The following is a 22509-nucleotide window of genomic DNA, read 5'->3' on the forward strand; positions in this document are numbered from 1 at the left end:
TGAGATTTCTGGAGATTCGTATATTTGGGAAGCCTGGCAACCCCTTTCCATGAAAGTGTTTCTCGCCAGTCACTGTTAGGGCTACATCAAGAGGAAACAAAACATAGAGATAGAACGTGAAACTACTTTATTGTGTCAAGTTTCATGAAGCTAGCAAAAACCGTGTTGGATTTAGAGTTCCAAATACATCTATCAATATAGGAGAAAACAGAGTGAAACCTAAAAATTCAAACTGTTACTCGAAACGAACGCTTCAATATAGAAAAACGAAATTTGGGGAACCAAGTCGCCATAGTGTACTGATCATTACCTGAAAGTATCATCCTGTTTGGGTGAAAAAATATTTCCTGAGATTTCTGGAGATTCGTATATTTGGGAAGCCTGGCAACCCCTTTCCATGAAAGTGTTTCTCGCCAGTCACTGTTAGGGCTACATCAAGAGGAAACAAAACATAGAGATAGAACGTGAAACTACTTTATTGTGTCAAGTTTCAAGAAGCTAGCACAAACCGTGTTGGATTTAGAGTTCCAAATACATCTATCAATATAGGAGAAAACAGAGTGAAACCTAAAAATTCAAACTGTTACTGGAAACGAACGCTTCAATATAGAAGAACGAAATTTGGGGAACCAAGTCGCCTTAGTGTACTGATCATTACCTGAAAGTATCATCCAGTTTGGGTGAAAAAATATTTGCTGAGATTTCTGGAGATTCGTAATTTTGGGAAGCCTGGCAACCCCTTTCCATGAAAGTGTTATTCGTCAGTCACTGCTTAGGGCTACATCAAGAGGAAACAAAACATAGAGATAGAACGTGAAACTACTTTATTGTGTCAAGTTTCAAGAAGCTAGCACAAACCGTGTTGGATTTAGAGTTCCAAATACATCTATCAATATAGGAGAAAACAGAGTGAAACCTAAAAATTCAAACTGTTACTGGAAACGAACGCTTCAACATAGAAGAACGAAACTTGGGGAACCAAGTCGCCTTACTGTACTGATCATTACCTGAAAGTATCATCCTGTTTGGGTGAAAAAATATTTGCTGAGATTTCTGGAGATTCGTAATTTTGGGAAGCCTGGCAACCCCTTTCCATGAAAGTGTTTCTCGCCAGTCACTGCTTAGGGCTACATCAAGAGGAAACAAAGCATAGAGATAGAACGTGAAACTACTTTATTGTGTCAAGTTTCAAGAAGCTAGCACAAACCGTGTTGGATTTAGAGTTCCAAATACATCTATCAATATAGGAGAAAACAGAGTGAAACCTAAAAATTCAAACTGTTACTGGAAACGAACGCTTCAACATAGAAAAACGAAATTTGGGGAACCAAGTCGCCATAGTGTACTGATCATTACCTGAAAGTATCATCCAGTCTGGGTGAAAAAATAATTGCTGAGATTTCTGGAGATTCGTATATTTGGGAAGCCTGGCAACCCCTTTCCATGAAAGTGTTTCTCGCCAGTCACTGTTAGGGCTACATCAAGAGGAAACAAAACATAGAGATAGAACGTGAAACTACTTTATTGTGTCAAGTTTCATGAAGCTAGCAAAAACCGTGTTGGATTTAGAGTTCCAAATACATCTATCAATATAGGAGAAAACAGAGTGAAACCTAAAAATTCAAACTGTTACTCGAAACGAACGCTTCAATATAGAAAAACGAAATTTGGGGAACCAAGTCGCCATAGTGTACTGATCATTACCTGAAAGTATCATCCAGTTTGGGTGAAAAAATATTTCCTGAGATTTCTGGAGATTCGTATATTTGGGAAGCCTGGCAACCCCTTTCCATGAAAGTGTTTCTCGCCAGTCACTGTTAGGGCTACATCAAGAAGAAACAAAACATAGAGATAGAACGTGAAACTACTTTATTGTGTCAAGTTTCAAGAAGCTAGCACAAACCGTGTTGGATTTAGAGTTCCAAATACATCTATCAATATAGGAGAAAACAGAGTGAAACCTAAAAATTCAAACTGTTACTGGAAACGAACGCTTCAATATAGAAGAACGAAATTTGGGGAACCAAGTCGCCTTAGTGTACTGATCATTACCTGAAAGTATCATCCAGTTTGGGTGAAAAAATATTTGCTGAGATTTCTGGAGATTCGTAATTCTGGGAAGCCTGGCAACCCCTTTCCATGAAAGTGTTTCTCGTCAGTCACTGCTTAGGGCTACATCAAGAGGAAACAAAACATAGAGATAGAACGTGAAACTACTTTATTGTGTCAAGTTTCAAGAAGCTAGCACAAACCGTGTTGGATTTAGAGTTCCAAATACATCTATCAATATAGGAGAAAACAGAGTGAAACCTAAAAATTCAAACTGTTACTGGAAACGAACGCTTCAACATAGAAGAACGAAATTTGGGGAACCAAGTCGCCTTACTGTACTGATCATTACCTGAAAGTATCATCCTGTTTGGGTGAAAAAATATTTGCTGAGATTTCTGGAGATTCGTAATTTTGGGAAGCCTGGCAACCCCTTTCCATGAAAGTGTTTCTCGCCAGTCACTGCTTAGGGCTACATCAAGAGGAAACAAAACATAGAGATAGAACGTGAAACTACTTTATTGTGTCAAGTTTCAAGAAGCTAGCACAAACCGTGTTGGATTTAGAGTTCCAAATACATCTATCAATATAGGAGAAAACAGAGTGAAACCTAAAAATTCAAACTGTTACTGGAAACGAACGCTTCAACATAGAAAAACGAAATTTGGGGAACCAAGTCGCCATAGTGTACTGATCATTACCTGAAAGTATCATCCAGTTTGGGTGAAAAAATATTTGCTGAGATTTCTGGAGATTCGTATATTTGGGAAGCCTGGCAACCCCTTTCCATGAAAGTGTTTCTCGCCAGTCACTGTTAGGGCTACATCAAGAGGAAACAAAACATAGAGATAGAACGTGAAACTACTTTATTGTGTCAAGTTTCATGAAGGTAGCAAAAACCGTGTTGGATTTAGAGTTCCAAATACATCTATCAATATAGGAGAAAACAGAGTGAAACCTAAAAATTCAAACTGTTACTCGAAACGAACGCTTCAATATAGAAAAACGAAATTTGGGGAACCAAGTCGCCATAGTGTACTGATCATTACCTGAAAGTATCATCCTGTTTGGGTGAAAAAATATTTCCTGAGATTTCTGGAGATTCGTATATTTGGGAAGCCTGGCAACCCCTTTCCATGAAAGTGTTTCTCGCCAGTCACTGTTAGGGCTACATCAAGAGGAAACAAAACATAGAGATAGAACGTGAAACTACTTTATTGTGTCAAGTTTCAAGAAGCTAGCACAAACCGTGTTGGATTTAGAGTTCCAAATACATCTATCAATATAGGAGAAAACAGAGTGAAACCTAAAAATTCAAACTGTTACTGGAAACGAACGCTTCAATATAGAAGAACGAAATTTGGGGAACCAAGTCGCCTTAGTGTACTGATCATTACCTGAAAGTATCATCCAGTTTGGGTGAAAAAATATTTGCTGAGATTTCTGGAGATTCGTAATTTTGGGAAGCCTGGCAACCCCTTTCCATGAAAGTGTTTCTCGTCAGTCACTGCTTAGGGCTACATCAAGAGGAAACAAAACATAGAGATAGAACGTGAAACTACTTTATTGTGTCAAGTTTCAAGAAGCTAGCACAAACCGTGTTGGATTTAGAGTTCCAAATACATCTATCAATATAGGAGAAAACAGAGTGAAACCTAAAAATTCAAACTGTTACTGGAAACGAACGCTTCAACATAGAAGAACGAAATTTGTGGAACCAAGTTGCGTTAGTGTAGTGATCATTACCTGAAAGTATCATCCAGTTTGGGTGAAAAAATATTTGCTGAGATTTCTGGAGATTCGTAATTTTGGGAAGCCACCCCTTTCCATGAAAATGTTTCTCGCCAGTCAATGCTTAGGGCTACATCAAGAGGAAACAAAACATAGAGATAGAACGTGAAACTACTTTATTGTGTCAAGTTTCAAGAAGCTAGCACAAACCGTGTTGGATTTAGAGTTCCAAATACATCTATCAATATAGGAGAAAACAGAGTGAAACCTAAAAATTCAAACTGTTACTGGAAACGAACGCTTCAACATAGAAGAACGAAATTTGGGGAACCAAGTCGCCTTAGTGTACTGATCATTACCTGAAAGTATCATCCAGTTTGGGTGAAAAAATATTTGCTGAGATTTCTGGAGATTCGTAATTTTGGGAAGCCACCCCTCTCCATGAAAGTGTTTCTCGCCGGTCACTGTTAGGGCTACATCAAGAGGAAACAAAACATAGAGATAGAACGTGAAACTACTTTATTGTGTCAAGTTTCAAGAACCTAGCACAAACCTTGTTGGATTCAGAGTTCCAAATACATCTATCAATATAGGAGAAAACAGAGTGAAACCTAAAAATTCAAACTGTTACTGGAAACGAACGCTTCAACATAGAAGAACGAAATTTGGGGAACCAAGTCGCCTTAGTGTACTGATCATTACCTGAAAGTATCATCCTGTTTGGGTGAAAAAATATTTGCTGAGATTTCTGGAGATTCGTATATTTGGGAAGCCTGGCAACCCCTTTCCATGAAAGTGTTTCTCGCCAGTCACTGTTAGGGCTACATCAAGAGGAAACAAAACATAGAGATACAACGTGAAACTACTTTATTGTGTCAAGTTTCAAGAAGCTAGCACAAACCGTGTTGGATTTAGAGTTCCAAATACATCTATCAATATAGGAGAAAACAGAGTGAAACCTAAATTTCAAACTGTTACTGGAAACGAACGCTTCAACATAGAAGAACGAAATTTGGGGAACCAAGTCGCCTTAGTGTACTGATCATTACCTGAAAGTATCATCCTGTTTGGGTGAAAAAATATTTGCTGAGATTTCTGGAGATTTGTAATTTTAGGAAGCTTGGCAACCCCTTTCCATGAAAGTGTTTCTCCTCAGTCACTGCTTGGGGCTACATCAAGAGGAAACAAAACATAGAGATAGAACGTGAAATTACTATATTGTGTCAAGTTTCAAGAAGCTAGCACAAACCGTGTTGGATTTAGAGTTCCAAATACATCTATCAATATAGGAGAAAACAGAGTGAAACCTAAAAATTCAAACTGTTACTGGAAACGAACGCTTCAACATAGAAGAACGACATTTGGGGAACCAAGTCGCCTTAGTGTACTGATCATTACCTGAAAGTATCATCCTGTTTGGGTGAAAAAATATTTGCTGAGATTTCTGGAGATTCGTAATTTTGGGAAGCATGGCAACCCCTTTCCATGAAAGTGTTTCTTGCCAGTCACTGCTTAGGGCTACATCAAGAGGAAACAAAACATAGAGATAGAACGTGAAACTGCTTTATTGTGTCAAGTTTCAAGAAGCTAGCACAAACCGTGTTGGATTTAGAGTTCCAAATACATCTATCAATATAGGAGAAAACAGAGTGAAACCTAAAAATTCAAACTGTTACTGGAAACGAACGCTTCAACATAGAAGAACGAAATTTGGGGAACCAAGTCGCGTTAGTGTAGTGATCATTACCTGAAAGTATCATCCAGTTTGGGTGAAAAAGTATTTGCTGAGATTTCTGGAGATTCGTAATTTTGGGAAGCCACCCCTTTCCATGAAAGTGTTTATCGCCAGTCACTGCTTAGGGCTACATCAAGAGGAAACAAAACATAGAGATAGAACGTGAAACTACTTTATTGTGTCAAGTTTCAAGAAGCTAGCACAAACCGTGTTGGGTTTAGAGTTCCAAATACATCTATCAATATAGGAGAAAACAGAGTGAAACCTAAAAATTCAAACTGTTACTGGAAACGAACGCTTCAACATAGAAGAACGAAATTTGGGGAACCAAGTCGCCTTAGTGTACTGATCATTACCTGACAGTATCATCCTGTTTGGGTGAAAAAATATTTGCTGAGATTTCTGGAGATTCGTATATTTGGGAAGCCTGGCAACCCCTTTCCATGAAAGTGTTTCTCGCCAGTCACTGTTAGGGCTACATCAAGAGGAAACAAAACATAGAGATAGAACGTGAAACTACTTTATTGTGTCAAGTTTCAAGAACCTAGCACAAACCTTGTTGGATTCAGAGTTCCAAATACATCTATCAATATAGGAGAAAACAGAGTGAAACCTAAAAATTCAAACTGTTACTGGAAACGAACGCTTCAACATAGAAGAACGAAATTTGGGGAACCAAGTCGCCTTAGTGTACTGATCATTACCTGAAAGTATCATCCTGTTTGGGTGAAAAAATATTTGCTGAGATTTCTGGAGATTCGTATATTTTGGAAGCCTGGCAACCCCTTTCCATGAAAGTGTTTCTCGCCGGTCACTGTTAGGGCTACATCAAGAGGAAACAAAACATAGAGATAGAACGTGAAACTACTTTATTGTGTCAAGTTTCAAGAAGCTAGCACAAACCGTGTTGGATTTAGAGTTCCAAATACATCTATCAATATAGGAGAAAACAGAGTGAAACCTAAAAATTCAAACTGTTACTGGAAACGAACGCTTCAACATAGAAGAACGAAATTTGGGGAACCAAGTCGCCTTAGTGTACTGATCATTACCTGAAAGTATCATCCTGTTTGGGTGAAAAAATATTTGCTGAGATTTCTGGAGATTTGTAATTTTAGGAAGCTTGGCAACCCCTTTCCATGAAAGTGTTTCTCCTCAGTCACTGCTTGGGGCTACATCAAGAGGAAACAAAACATAGAGATAGAACGTGAAATTACTTTATTGTGTCAAGTTTCAAGAAGCTAGCACAAACCGTGTTGGATTTAGAGTTCCAAATACATCTATCAATATAGGAGAAAACAGAGTGAAACCTAAAAATTCAAACTGTTACTGGAAACGAACGCTTCAACATAGAAGAACGAAATTTGGGGAACCAAGTCGCCTTAGTGTACTGATCATTACCTGAAAGTATCATCCTGTTTGGGTGAAAAAATATTTGCTGAGATTTCTGGAGATTCGTATATTTTGGAAGCCTTGCAACCCCTTTCCATGAAAGTGTTTCTCGCCAGTCACTGTTAGGGCTACATCAAGAGGAAACAAAACATAGAGATAGAACGTGAAACTACTTTATTGTGTCAAGTTTCAAGAAGCTAGCACAAACCGTGTTGGATTTAGAGTTCCAAATACATCTATCAATATAGGAGAAAACAGAGTGAAACCTAAAAATTCAAACTGTTACTGGAAACGAACGCTTCAACATAGAAGAACGAAATTTGGGGAACCAAGTCGCCTTAGTGTACTGATCATTACCTGAAAGTATCATCCTGTTTGGGTGAAAAAATATTTCCTGAGATTTCTGGAGATTCGCATATTTGGGAAGCCTGGCAACCCCTTTCCATGAAAGTGTTTCTCGCCAGTCACTGTTAGGGCTACATCAAGAGGAAACAAAACATAGAGATAGAACGTGAAACTACTTTATTGTGTCAAGTTTCAAGAACCTAGCACAAACCTTGTTGGATTCAGAGTTCCAAATACATCTATCAATATAGGAGAAAACAGAGTGAAACCTAAAAATTCAAACTGTTACTGGAAACGAACGCTTCAACATAGAAGAACGAAATTTGGGGAACCAAGTCGCCTTAGTGTACTGATCATTACCTGAAAGTATCATCCTGTTTGGGTGAAAAAATATTTGCTGAGATTTCTGGAGATTCGTATATTTTGGAAGCCTGGCAACCCCTTTCCATGAAAGTGTTTCTCGCCGGTCACTGTTAGGGCTACATCAAGAGGAAACAAAACATAGAGATAGAACGTGAAACTACTTTATTGTGTCAAGTTTCAAGAAGCTAGCACAAACCGTGTTGGATTTAGAGTTCCAAATACATCTATCAATATAGGAGAAAACAGAGTGAAACCTAAAAATTCAAACTGTTACTGGAAACGAACGCTTCAACATAGAAGAACGAAATTTGGGGAACCAAGTCGCCTTAGTGTACTGATCATTACCTGAAAGTATCATCCTGTTTGGGTGAAAAAATATTTGCTGAGATTTCTGGAGATTTGTAATTTTAGGAAGCTTGGCAACCCCTTTCCATGAAAGTGTTTCTCCTCAGTCACTGCTTGGGGCTACATCAAGAGGAAACAAAACATAGAGATAGAACGTGAAATTACTTTATTGTGTCAAGTTTCAAGAAGCTAGCACAAACCGTGTTGGATTTAGAGTTCCAAATACATCTATCAATATAGGAGAAAACAGAGTGAAACCTAAAAATTCAAACTGTTACTGGAAACGAACGCTTCAACATAGAAGAACGAAATTTGGGGAACCAAGTCGCCTTAGTGTACTGATCATTACCTGAAAGTATCATCCTGTTTGGGTGGAAAAATATATCCTGAGATTTCTGGAGATTCGTATATTTGGGAAGCCTGGCAACCCCTTTACATGAAAGTGTTTCTCGCCAGTCACTGTTAGGGCTACATCAAGAGGAAACAAAACATAGAGATAGAACGTGAAACTACTTTATTGTGTCAAGTTTCAAGAAGCTAGCACAAACCGTGTTTTATTTAGAGTTCCAAATACATCTATCAATACAGGAGAAAACAGAGTGAAACCTAAAAATTCAAACTGTTACTGGAAACGAACGCTTCAACATAGAAGAACGAAATTTGGGGAACCAAGTCGCCTTAGTGTACTGATCATTACCTGAAAGTATCATCCAGTTTGGGTGAAAAAATATTTCCTGAGATTTCTGGAGATTCGCATATTTGGGAAGCCTGGCAACCCCTTTCCATGAAAGTGTTTCTCGCCAGTCACTGCTTAGGGCTACATCAAGAGGAAACAAAACATAGAGATAGAACGTGAAACTCCTTTATTGTGTGAAGTTTCAAGAAGCTAGCACAAACCGTGTTGGATTTAGAGTTCCAAATACATCTATCAATATAGGAGAAAACAGAGTGAAACCTAAAAATTCAAACTGTTACTGGAAACGAACGCTTCAACATAGAAGAACGAAATTTGGGGAACCAAGTCGCGTTAGTGTAGTGATCATTACATGAAAGTATCATCCAGTTTGGGTGAAAAAATATTTGCTGAGATTTCTGGAGATTCGTAATTTTGGGAAGCCACCCCTTTCCATGAAAGTGTTTCTCGCCAGTCAATGCTTAGGGCTACATCAAGAGGAAACAAAACATAGAGATAGAACGTGAAACTACTTTATTGTGTCAAGTTTCAAGAAGCTAGCACAAACCGTGTTGGATTTAGAGTTCCAAATACATCTATCAATATAGGAGAAAACAGAGTGAAACCTAAAAATTCAAACTGTTATTGGAAACGAACGCTTCAACATAGAAGAACGAAATTTGGGGAACCAAGTCGCCTTAGTGTACTGATCATTACCTGAAAGTATCATCATGTTTGGGTGAAAAAATATTTCCTGAGATTTCTGGAGATTCGTATATTTGGGAAGCCTGGCAACCCCTTTCCATGAAAGTGTTTCTCGCCAGTCACTGTTAGGGCTACATCAAGAGGAAACAAAACATAGAGATAGATCGTGAAACTACTTTATTGTGTCAAGTTTCAAGAACCTAGCACAAACCTTGTTGGATTCAGAGTTCCAAATACATCTATCAATATAGGAGAAAACAGAGTGAAACCTAAAAATTCAAACTGTTACTGGAAATGAACGCTTCAACATAGAAGAACGAAATTTGGGGAACCACGTCGCCTTAGTGTACTGATCATTACCTGAAAGTATCATCCTGTTTGGGTGAAAAAATATTTGCTGAGATTTCTGGAGATTCGTATATTTGGGAAGCCTGGCAACCCCTTTCCATGAAAGTGTTTCTCGCCAGTCACTGTTAGGGCTACATCAAGAGGAAACAAAACATAGAGATAGAACGTGAAACTACTTTATTGTGTCAAGTTTCAAGAAGCTAGCACAAACCGTGTTGGATTTAGAGTTCCAAATACATCTATCAATATAGGAGAAAACAGAGTGAAACCTAAAAATTCAAACTGTTACTGGAAACGAACGCTTCAACATAGAAGAACGAAATTTGGGGAACCAAGTTGCCTTAGTGTACTGATCATTACCTGAAAGTATCATCCTGTTTGGGTGAAAAAATATTTGCTGAGATTTCTGGAGATTTGTAATTTTAGGAAGCTTGGCAACCCCTTTCCATGAAAGTGTTTCTCCTCAGTCACTGCTTGGGGCTACATCAAGAGGAAACAAAACATAGAGATAGAACGTGAAATTACTTTATTGTGTCAAGTTTCAAGAAGCTAGCACAAACCGTGTTGGATTTAGAGTTCCAAATACATCTATCAATATAGGAGAAAACAGAGTGAAACCTAAAAATTCAAACTGTTATTGGAAACGAACGCTTCAACATAGAAGAACGAAATTTGGGGAACCAAGTCGCGTTAGTGTAGTGATCATTACCTGAAAGTATCATCCAGTTTGGGTGAAAAAATATTTCCTGAGATTTCTGGAGATTCGTATATTTGGGAAGCCTGGCAACCCCTTTCCATGAAAGTGATTCTTGCCAGTCACTGTTAGGGCTACATCAAGAGGAAACAAAACATAGAGATAGAACGTGAAACTACTTTATTGTGTCAAGTTTCAAGAACCTAGCACAAACCTTGTTGGATTCAGAGTTCCAAATACATCTATCAATATAGGAGAAAACAGAGTGAAACCTAAAAATTCAAACTGTTACTGGAAACGAACGCTTCAACATAGAAGAACGAAATTTGGGGAACCAAGTCGCCTTAGTGTACTGATCATTACCTGAAAGTATCATCCTGTTTGGGTGAAAAAATATTTGCTGAGATTTCTGGAGATTCGTATATTTTGGAAGCCTGGCAACCCCTTTCCATGAAAGTGTTTCTCGCCAGTCACTGTTAGGGCTACATCAAGAGGAAACAAAACATAGAGATAGAACGTGAAACTACTTTATTGTGTCAAGTTTCAAGAAGCTAGCACAAACCGTGTTGGATTTAGAGTTCCAAATACATCTATCAATATAGGAGAAAACAGAGTGAAACCTAAAAATTCAAACTGTTACTGGAAACGAACGCTTCAACATAGAAGAACGAAATTTGGGGAACCAAGTCGCCTTAGTGTACTGATCATTACCTGAAAGTATCATCCTGTTTGGGTGAAAAAATATTTGCTGAGATTTCTGGAGATTTGTAATTTTAGGAAGCTTGGCAACCCCTTTCCATGAAAGTGTTTCTTGCCAGTCACTGCTTAGGGTTACATCAAGAGGAAACAAAACATGGAGATAGAACGTGAAACTGCTTTATTGTGTCAAGTTTCAAGAAGCTAGCACAAACCGTGTTTGATTTAGAGTTCCAAATACATCTATCAATATAGGAGAAAACAGAGTGAAACCTAAAAATTCAAACTGTTACTGGAAACGAACGCTTCAACATAGAAGAACGAAATTTGGGGAACCAAGTCGCGTTAGTGTAGTGATCATTACCTGAAAGTATCATCCAGTTTGGGTGAAAAAACATTTCCTGAGATTTCTGGAGATTCGTAATTTTGGGAAGCCACCCCTTTCCATGAAAGTGTTTATCGCCAGTCACTGCTTAGGGCTACATCAAGAGGAAACAAAACATAGAGATAGAACGTGAAATTACTTTATTGTGTCAAGTTTCAAGAAGCTAGCACAAACCGTGTTGGATTTAGAGTTCCAAATACATCTATCAATATAGGAGAAAACAGAGTGAAACCTAAAAATTCAAACTGTTACTGGAAACGAACGCTTCAACATAGAAGAACGAAATTTGGGGAACCAAGTCGCCTTAGTGTACTGATCATTACCTGAAAGTATCATCCTGTTTGGGTGAAAAAATATTTCCTGAGATTTCTGGAGATTCGTATATTTGGGAAGCCTGGCAACCCCTTTACATGAAAGTGTTTCTCGCCGGTCACTGTTAGGGCTACATCAAGAGGAAACAAAACATAGAGATAGAACGTGAAACTACTTTATTGTGTCAAGTTTCAAGAAGCTAGCACAAACCGTGTTGGATTTAGAGTTCCAAATACATCTATCAATATAGGAGAAAACAGAGTGAAACCTAAAAATTCAAACTGTTACTGGAAACGAACGCTTCAACATAGAAGAACGAAATTTGGGGAACCAAGTCGCCTTAGTGTACTGATCATTACCTGAAAGTATCATCCTGTTTGGGTGAAAAAATATTTCCTGAGATTTCTGGAGATTCGCATATTTGGGAAGCCTGGCAACCCCTTTCCATGAAAGTGTTTCTCGCCAGTCACTGTTAGGGCTACATCAAGAGGAAACAAAACATAGAGATAGAACGTGAAACTACTTTATTGTGTCAAGTTTCAAGAACCTAGCACAAACCTTGTTGGATTCAGAGTTCCAAATACATCTATCAATATAGGAGAAAACAGAGTGAAACCTAAAAATTCAAACTGTTACTGGAAACGAACGCTTCAACATAGAAGAACGAAATTTGGGGAACCAAGTCGCCTTAGTGTACTGATCATTACCTGAAAGTATCATCCTGTTTGGGTGAAAAAATATTTGCTGAGATTTCTGGAGATTCGTATATTTTGGAAGCCTGGCAACCCCTTTCCATGAAAGTGTTTCTCGCCAGTCACTGTTAGGGCTACATCAAGAGGAAACAAAACATAGAGATAGAACGTGAAACTACTTTATTGTGTCAAGTTTCAAGAAGCTAGCACAAACCGTGTTGGATTCAGAGTTCCAAATACCTCTATCAATATAGGAGAAAACAGAGTGAAACCTAAAAATTCAAACTGTTACTGGAAACGAACGCTTCAACATAGAAGAACGAAATTTGGGGAACCAAGTCGCCTTAGTGTACTGATCATTACCTGAAAGTATCATCCTGTTTGGGTGAAAAAATATTTCCTGAGATTTCTGGAGATTTGTAATTTTAGGAAGCTTGGCAACCCCTTTCCATGAAAGTGTTTCTCCTCAGTCACTGCTTGGGGCTACATCAAGAGGAAACAAAACATAGAGATAGAACGTGAAATTACTATATTGTGTCAAGTTTCAAGAAGCTAGCACAAACCGTGTTGGATTTAGAGTTCCAAATACATCTATCAATATAGGAGAAAACAGAGTGAAACCTAAAAATTCAAACTGTTACTGGAAACGAACGCTTCAACATAGAAGAACGACATTTGGGGAACCAAGTCGGCTTAGTGTACTGATCATTACCTGAAAGTATCATCCAGTTTGGGTGAAAAAATATTTGCTGAGATTTCTGGAGATTCGTAATTTTGGGAAGCATGGCAACCCCTTTACATGAAAGTGTTTCTCGCCGGTCACTGCTTAGGGCTACATCAAGAGGAAACAAAACATAGAGATAGAACGTGAAACTGCTTTATTGTGTCAAGTTTCAAGAAGCTAGCACAAACCGTGTTGGATTTAGAGTTCCAAATACATCTATCAATATAGGAGAAAACAGAGTGAAACCTAAAAATTCAAACTGTTACTGGAAACGAACGCTTCAATATAGAAAAACGACATTTGGGGAACCAAGTCGCCTTAGTGTACTGATCATTACCTGAAAGTATCATCCAGTTTGGGTGAAAAAATATTTGCTGCGATTTCTGGAGATTCGTAATTTTGGGAAGCCACCCCTTTCCATGAAAGTGTTTCTCGCCAGTCAATGCTTAGGGCTACATCATGAGGAAACAAAACATAGAGATAGAACGTGAAACTACTTTATTGTGTCAAGTTTCAAGAAGCTAGCACAAACCGTGTTGGATTTAGAGTTCCAAATACATCTATCAATATAGGAGAAAACACAGTGAAACCTAAAAATTCAAACTGTTACTGGAAACGAACGCTTCAACATAGAAGAACGAAATTTGGGGAACCAAGTCGCCTTAGTGTACTGATCATTACCTGAAAGTATCATCCTGTTTGGGTGAAAAAATATTTGCTGAGATTTCTGGAGATTCGTAATTTTGGGAAGCCTGGCAACCCCTTTACATGAAAGTGTTTCTCGCCGGTCACTGTTAGGGCTACATCAAGAGGAAACAAAACATAGAGATAGAACGTGTAACTACTTTATTGTGTCAAGTTTCAAGAAGCTAGCACAAACCGTGTTGGATTTAGAGTTCCAAATACATCTATCAATATAGGAGAAAACAGAGTGAAACCTAAAAGTTCAAACTGTTACTGGAAACGAACGCTTCAACATAGAAGAACGAAATTTGGGGAACCACGTCGCCTTAGTGTACTGATCATTACCTGAAAGTATCATCCTGTTTGGGTGAAAAAATATTTGCTGAGATTTCTGGAGATTCGTAATTTTGGGAAGCCTGGCAACCCCTTTACATGAAAGTGTTTCTCGCCGGTCACTGTTAGGGCTACATCAAGAGGAAACAAAACATAGAGATAGAACGTGAAACTACTTTATTGTGTCAAGTTTCAAGAAGCTAGCACAAACCGTGTTGGATTGAGAGTTCCAAATACATCTATCAATATAGGAGAAAACAGAGTGAAACCTAAAAATTCAAACTGTTACTGGAAACGAACGCTTCAACATAGAAGAACGAAATTTGGGGAACCAAGTCGCCTTAGTGTACTGATCATTACCTGAAAGTATCATCCTGTTTGGGTGAAAAAATATTTCCTGAGATTTCTGGAGATTCGCATATTTGGGAAGCCTGGCAACCCCTTTCCATGAAAGTGTTTCTCGCCAGTCACTGTTAGGGCTACATCAAGAGGAAACAAAACATAGAGATAGAACGTGAAACTACTTTATTGTGTCAAGTTTCAAGAAGCTAGCACAAACCGTGTTGGATTCAGAGTTCCAAATACCTCTATCAATATAGGAGAAAACAGAGTGAAACCTAAAAATTCAAACTGTTACTGGAAACGAACGCTTCAACATAGAAGAACGAAATTTGGGGAACCAAGTCGCCTTAGTGTACTGATCATTACCTGAAAGTATCATCCAGTTTGGGTGAAAAAATATTTGCTGAGATTTCTGGAGATTCGTAATTTTGGGAAGCATGGCAACCCCTTTCCATGAAAGTGTTTCTTGCCAGTCACTGCTTAGGGCTACATCAAGAGGAAACAAAACATAGAGATAGAACGTGAAACTGCTTTATTGTGTCAAGTTTCAAGAAGCTAGCACAAACCGTGTTGGATTTAGAGTTCCAAATACATCTATCAATATAGGAGAAAACAGAGTGAAACCTAAAAATTCAAACTGTTACTGGAAACGAACGCTTCAACATAGAAGAACGAAATTTGGGGAACCAAGTCGCGTTAGTGTAGTGATCATTACCTGAAAGTATCATCCAGTTTGGGTGAAAAAATGTTTCCTGAGATTTCTGGAGATTCGTAATTTTGGGAAGCCTGGCAACCCCTTTACATGAAAGTGTTTCTCGCCGGTCACTGTTAGGGCTACATCAAGAGGAAACAAAACATAGAGATAGAACGTGAAACTACTTTATTGTGTCAAGTTTCAAGAAGCTAGCACAAACCGTGTTGGATTTAGAGTTCCAAATACATCTATCAATATAGGAGAAAACAGAGTGAAACCTAAAAATTCAAACTGTTACTGGAAACGAACGCTTCAACATAGAAGAACGAAATTTGGGGAACCAAGTCGCCTTAGTGTACTGATCATTACCTGAAAGTATCATCCTGTTTGGGTGAAAAAATATTTGCTGAGATTTCTGGAGATTCGTAATTTTGGGAAGCCTGGCAACCCCTTTACATGAAAGTGTTTCTCGCCGGTCACTGTTAGGGCTACATCAAGAGGAAACAAAACATAGAGATAGAACGTGAAACTACTTTATTGTGTCAAGTTTCAAGAAGCTAGCACAAACCGTGTTGGATTTAGAGTTCCAAATACATCTATCAATATAGGAGAAAACAGAGTGAAACCTAAAAATTCAAACTGTTACTGGAAACGAACGCTTCAACATAGAAGAACGAAATTTGGGGAACCAAGTCGCCTTAGTGTACTGATCATTACCTGAAAGTATCATCCAGTTTGGGTGAAAAAATATTTCCTGAGATTTCTGGAGATTCGCATATTTGGGAAGCCTGGCAACCCCTTTCCATGAAAGTGTTTCTCGCCAGTCACTGCTTAGGGCTACATCAAGAGGAAACAAAACATAGAGATAGAACGTGAAACTCCTTTATTGTGTGAAGTTTCAAGAAGCTAGCACAAACCGTGTTGGATTTAGAGTTCCAAATACATCTATCAATATAGGAGAAAACAGAGTGAAACCTAAAATTTCAAACTGTTACTGGAAACGAACGCTTCAACATAGAAGAACGAAATTTGGGGAACCAAGTCGCGTTAGTGTAGTGATCATTACCTGAAAGTATCATCCAGTTTGGGTGAAAAAATATTTGCTGAGATTTCTGGAGATTCGTAATTTTGGGAAGCCACCCCTTTCCATGAAAGTGTTTCTCGCCAGTCAATGCTTAGGGCTACATCAAGAGGAAACAAAACATAGAGATAGAACGTGAAACTACTTTATTGTGTCAAGTTTCAAGAAGCTAGCACAAACCGTGTTGGATTTAGAGTTCCAAATACATCTATCAATATAGGAGAAAACAGAGTGAAACCTAAAAATTCAAACTGTTATTGGAAACGAACGCTTCAACATAGAAGAACGAAATTTGGGGAACCAAGTCGCCTTAGTGTACTGATCATTACCTGTAAGTATCATCCTGTTTGGGTGAAAAAATATTTCCTGAGATTTCTGGAGATTCGTATATTTGGGAAGCCTGGCAACCCCTTTCCATGAAAGTGTTTCTCGCCAGTCACTGTTAGGGCTACATCAAGAGGAAACAAAACATAGAGATAGAACGTGAAACTACTTTATTGTGTCAAGTTTCAAGAACCTAGCACAAACCTTGTTGGATTCAGAGTTCCAAATACATCTATCAATATAGGAGAAAACAGAGTGAAACCTAAAAATTCAAACTGTTACTGGAAACGAACGCTTCAACATAGAAGAACGAAATTTGGGGAACCAAGTCGCCTTAGTGTACTGATCATTACCTGAAAGTATCATCCTGTTTGGGTGAAAAAATATTTGCTGAGATTTCTGGAGATTCGTATATTTGGGAAACCTGGCAACCCCTTTCCATGAAAGTGTTTCTCGCCAGTCACTGTTAGGGCTACATCAAGAGGAAACAAAACATAGAGATAGAACGTGAAACTACTTTATTGTGTCAAGTTTCAAGAAGCTAGCACAAACCGTGTTGGATTTAGAGTTCCAAATACATCTATCAATATAGGAGAAAACAGAGTGAAACCTAAAAATTCAAACTGTTACTGGAAACGAACGCTTCAACATAGAAGAACGAAATTTGGGGAACCAAGTCGCGTTAGTGTAGTGATCATCACCTGAAAGTATCATCCAGTTTGGGTGAAAAAATATTTCCTGAGATTTCTGGAGATTCGTAATTTTGGGAAGCCACCCCTTTCCATGAAAATGTTTATCGCCAGTCACTGCTTAGGGCTACATCAAGAGGAAACAAAACATAGAGATAGAACGTGAAACTACTTTATTGTGTCAAGTTTCAAGAAGCTAGCACAAACCGTGTTGGATTTAGAGTTCCAAATACATCTATCAATATAGGAGAAAACAGAGTGAAACCTAAAAATTCAAACTGTTACTGGAAACGAACGCTTCAACATAGAAGAACGAAATTTGGGGAACCAAGTCGCCTTAGTGTACTGATCATTACCTGAAAGTATCATCCAGTTTGGGTGAAAAAATATTTCCTGAGATTTCTGGAGATTCGCATATTTGGGAAGCCTGGCAACCCCTTTCCATGAAAGTGTTTCTCGCCAGTCACTGCTTAGGGCTACATCAAGAGGAAACAAAACATAGAGATAGAACGTGAAACTCCTTTATTGTGTGAAGTTTCAAGAAGCTAGCACAAACCGTGTTGGATTTAGAGTTCCAAATACATCTATCAATATAGGAGAAAACAGAGTGAAACCTAAAAATTCAAACTGTTACTGGAAACGAACGCTTCAACATAGAAGAACGAAATTTGGGGAACCAAGTCGCGTTAGTGTAGTGATCATTACCTGAAAGTATCATCCAGTTTGGGTGAAAAAATATTTGCTGAGATTTCTGGAGATTCGTAATTTTGGGAAGCCACCCCTCTCCAAGAAAGTGTTTATCGCCAGTCACTGCTTAGGGCTACATCAAGAGGAAACAAAACATAGAGATAGAACGTGAAACTACTTTATTGTGTCAAGTTTCAAGAACCTAGCACAAACCTTGTTGGATTCAGAGTTCCAAATACATCTATCAATATAGGAGAAAACAGAGTGAAACCTAAAAATTCAAACTGTTACTGGAAACGAACGCTTCAACATAGAAGAACGAAATTTGGGGAACCAAGTCGCCTTAGTGTACTGATCATTACCTGAAAGTATCATCCTGTTTGGGTGAAAAAATATTTGCTGAGATTTCTGGAGATTCGTATATTTGGGAAGCCTGGCAACCCCTTTCCATGAAAGTGTTTCTCGCCAGTCACTGTTAGGGCTACATCAAGAGGAAACAAAACATAGAGATACAACTTGAAACTACTTTATTGTGTCAAGTTTCAAGAAGCTAGCACAAACCGTGTTGGATTTAGAGTTCCAAATACATCTATCAATATAGGAGAAAACAGAGTGAAACCTAAATTTCAAACTGTTACTGGAAACGAACGCTTCAACATAGAAGAACGAAATTTGGGGAACCAAGTCGCCTTAGTGTACTGATCATTACCTGAAAGTATCATCCTGTTTGGGTGAAAAAATATTTGCTGAGATTTCTGGAGATTTGTAATTTTAGGAAGCTTGGCAACCCCTTTCCATGAAAGTGTTTCTCCTCAGTCACTGCTTGGGGCTACATCAAGAGGAAACAAAACATAGAGATAGAACATGAAATTACTATATTGTGTCAAGTTTCAAGAAGCTAGCACAAACCGTGTTGGATTTAGAGTTCCAAATACATCTATCAATATAGGAGAAAACAGAGTGAAACCTAAAAATTCAAACTGTTACTGGAAACAAACGCTTCAACATAGAAGAACGACATTTGGGGAACCAAGTCGCCTTAGTGTACTGATCATTACCTGAAAGTATCATCCAGTTTGGGTGAAAAAATATTTGCTGAGATTTCTGGAGATTCGTAATTTTGGGAAGCATGGCAACCCCTTTCCATGAAAGTGTTTCTTGCCAGTCACTGCTTAGGGCTACATCAAGAGGAAACAAAACATAGAGATAGAACGTGAAACTGCTTTATTGTGTCAAGTTTCAAGAAGCTAGCACAAACCGTGTTGGATTTAGAGTTCCAAATACATCTATCAATATAGGAGAAAACAGAGTGAAACCTAAAAATTCAAACTGTTACTGGAAACGAACGCTTCAATATAGAAAAACGACATTTGGGGAACCAAGTCGCCTTAGTGTACTGATCATTACCTGAAAGTATCATCCAGTTTGGGTGAAAAAATATTTGCTGCGATTTCTGGAGATTCGTAATTTTGGGAAGCCACCCCTTTCCATGAAAGTGTTTCTCGCCAGTCAATGCTTAGGGCTACATCATGAGGAAACAAAACATAGAGATAGAACGTGAAACTACTTTATTGTGTCAAGTTTCAAGAAGCTAGCACAAACCGTGTTGGATTTAGAGTTCCAAATACATCTATCAATATAGGAGAAAACAGAGTGAAAGCTAAAAATTCAAACTGTTACTGGAAACGAACGCTTCAACATAGAAGAACGAAATTTGGGGAACCAAGTCGCCTTAGTGTACTGATCATTACCTGAAAGTATCATCCTGTTTGGGTGAAAAAATATTTGCTGAGATTTCTGGAGATTCGTAATTTTGGAAAGCCTGGCAACCCCTTTCCATGAAAGTGTTTCTCGCCAGTCACTGCTTAGGGCTACATCAAGAGGAAACAAAACATAGAGATAGAACGTGAAACTCCTTTATTGTGTGAAGTTTCAAGAAGCTAGCACAAACCGTGTTGGATTTAGAGTTCCAAATACATCTATCAATATAGGAGAAAACAGAGTGAAACCTAAAAATTCAAACTGTTACTGGAAACGAACGCTTCAACATAGAAGAACGAAATTTGGGGAACCAAGTCGCGTTAGTGTAGTGATCATTACCTGAAAGTATCATCCAGTTTGGGTGAAAAAATATTTGCTGAGATTTCTGGAGATTCGTAATTTTGGGAAGCCACCCCTCTCCAAGAAAGTGTTTATCGCCAGTCACTGCTTAGGGCTACATCAAGAGGAAACAAAACATAGAGATAGAACGTGAAACTACTTTATTGTGTCAAGTTTCAAGAACCTAGCACAAACCTTGTTGGATTCAGAGTTCCAAATACATCTATCAATATAGGAGAAAACAGAGTGAAACCTAAAAATTCAAACTGTTACTGGAAACGAACGCTTCAACATAGAAGAACGAAATTTGGGGAACCAAGTCGCCTTAGTGTACTGATCATTACCTGAAAGTATCATCCTGTTTGGGTGAAAAAATATTTGCTGAGATTTCTGGAGATTCGTATATTTGGGAAGCCTGGCAACCCCTTTCCATGAAAGTGTTTCTCGCCAGTCACTGTTAGGGCTACATCAAGAGGAAACAAAACATAGAGATACAACTTGAAACTACTTTATTGTGTCAAGTTTCAAGAAGCTAGCACAAACCGTGTTGGATTTAGAGTTCCAAATACATCTATCAATATAGGAGAAAACAGAGTGAAACCTAAATTTCAAACTGTTACTGGAAACGAACGCTTCAACATAGAAGAACGAAATTTGGGGAACCAAGTCGCCTTAGTGTACTGATCATTACCTGAAAGTATCATCCTGTTTGGGTGAAAAAATATTTGCTGAGATTTCTGGAGATTTGTAATTTTAGGAAGCTTGGCAACCCCTTTCCATGAAAGTGTTTCTCCTCAGTCACTGCTTGGGGCTACATCAAGAGGAAACAAAACATAGAGATAGAACATGAAATTACTATATTGTGTCAAGTTTCAAGAAGCTAGCACAAACCGTGTTGGATTTAGAGTTCCAAATACATCTATCAATATAGGAGAAAACAGAGTGAAACCTAAAAATTCAAACTGTTACTGGAAACAAACGCTTCAACATAGAAGAACGACATTTGGGGAACCAAGTCGCCTTAGTGTACTGATCATTACCTGAAAGTATCATCCAGTTTGGGTGAAAAAATATTTGCTGAGATTTCTGGAGATTCGTAATTTTGGGAAGCATGGCAACCCCTTTCCATGAAAGTGTTTCTTGCCAGTCACTGCTTAGGGCTACATCAAGAGGAAACAAAACATAGAGATAGAACGTGAAACTGCTTTATTGTGTCAAGTTTCAAGAAGCTAGCACAAACCGTGTTGGATTTAGAGTTCCAAATACATCTATCAATATAGGAGAAAACAGAGTGAAACCTAAAAATTCAAACTGTTACTGGAAACGAACGCTTCAATATAGAAAAACGACATTTGGGGAACCAAGTCGCCTTAGTGTACTGATCATTACCTGAAAGTATCATCCAGTTTGGGTGAAAAAATATTTGCTGCGATTTCTGGAGATTCGTAATTTTGGGAAGCCACCCCTTTCCATGAAAGTGTTTCTCGCCAGTCAATGCTTAGGGCTACATCATGAGGAAACAAAACATAGAGATAGAACGTGAAACTACTTTATTGTGTCAAGTTTCAAGAAGCTAGCACAAACCGTGTTGGATTTAGAGTTCCAAATACATCTATCAATATAGGAGAAAACAGAGTGAAAGCTAAAAATTCAAACTGTTACTGGAAACGAACGCTTCAACATAGAAGAACGAAATTTGGGGAACCAAGTCGCCTTAGTGTACTGATCATTACCTGAAAGTATCATCCTGTTTGGGTGAAAAAATATTTGCTGAGATTTCTGGAGATTCGTAATTTTGGAAAGCCTGGCAACCCCTTTCCATGAAAGTGTTTCTCGCCAGTCACTGCTTAGGGCTACATCAAGAGGAAACAAAACATAGAGATAGAACGTGAAACTACTTTATTGTGTCAAGTTTCAAGAAGCTAGCACAAACCGTGTTGGATTTAGAGTTCCAAATACATCTATCAATATAGGAGAAAACAGAGTGAAACCTAAAAATTCAAACTGTTACTGGAAACGAACGCTTCAACATAGAAGAACGAAATTTGGGGAACCAAGTCGCGTTAGTGTAGTGATCATTACCTGAAAGTATCATCCAGTTTGGGTGAAAAAATATTTGCTGAGATTTCTGGAGATTCGTAATTTTGGGAAGCCACCCCTCTCCAAGAAAGTGTTTATCGCCAGTCACTGCTTAGGGCTACATCAAGAGGAAACAAAACATAGAGATAGAACGTGAAACTACTTTATTGTGTCAAGTTTCAAGAACCTAGCACAAACCTTGTTGGATTCAGAGTTCCAAATACATCTATCAATATAGGAGAAAACAGAGTGAAACCTAAAAATTCAAACTGTTACTGGAAACGAACGCTTCAACATAGAAGAACGA

Source organism: Spermophilus citellus (assembly GCF_964194105.1).
Source record: "Spermophilus citellus genome assembly, chromosome: 7".
Classification (NCBI taxonomy): domain Eukaryota; kingdom Metazoa; phylum Chordata; class Mammalia; order Rodentia; family Sciuridae; genus Spermophilus; species Spermophilus citellus.